Source organism: Gekko japonicus, unplaced genomic scaffold (genome assembly GCF_001447785.1).
Source record: "Gekko japonicus isolate JY-2015 unplaced genomic scaffold, Gekko_japonicus_V1.1 scaffold2282, whole genome shotgun sequence".
Classification (NCBI taxonomy): domain Eukaryota; kingdom Metazoa; phylum Chordata; class Lepidosauria; order Squamata; family Gekkonidae; genus Gekko; species Gekko japonicus.
In genome coordinates, this window is record NW_015160901.1 from 200749 (window position 1) to 201141 (window position 393).

A 393-nucleotide genomic window follows, 5' to 3' on the forward strand; every position below is an offset into this window, starting at 1 on the left:
CCCCCCCGCCTGAAACTCAAAGCTCCACCTAAGCCAAATCTATGCAAAGAAAAAAAGCTCCCCCCCCCAAAAAAAAATGTCCCTGCACTGCAAAACAGGTCCCCCCCCCCGCCTGAAACTCAAAGCTCCACCTAAGCCAAATCTATGCAAAGAAAAAACGCTCCCCCCCCCAAAAAAAAATGTCCCTGCAGAGCAGAGCAGGAGGCAAATATATCTTTCCAAGCAGGTAGTTTTAAAGATTGAGCTCTTGAAAAGCAGAAGAGGATTTAAATAATAAAAAAAAGTTAACCGAAACTTCAGATTTCCAGCCTGGTTCTACTGCTGATCTTAAATCGTCGGGAGGTGTTTTTTTTTTGGGGGGGGGGCTGCGAGGAGGCGTGGGTATTGTGGACC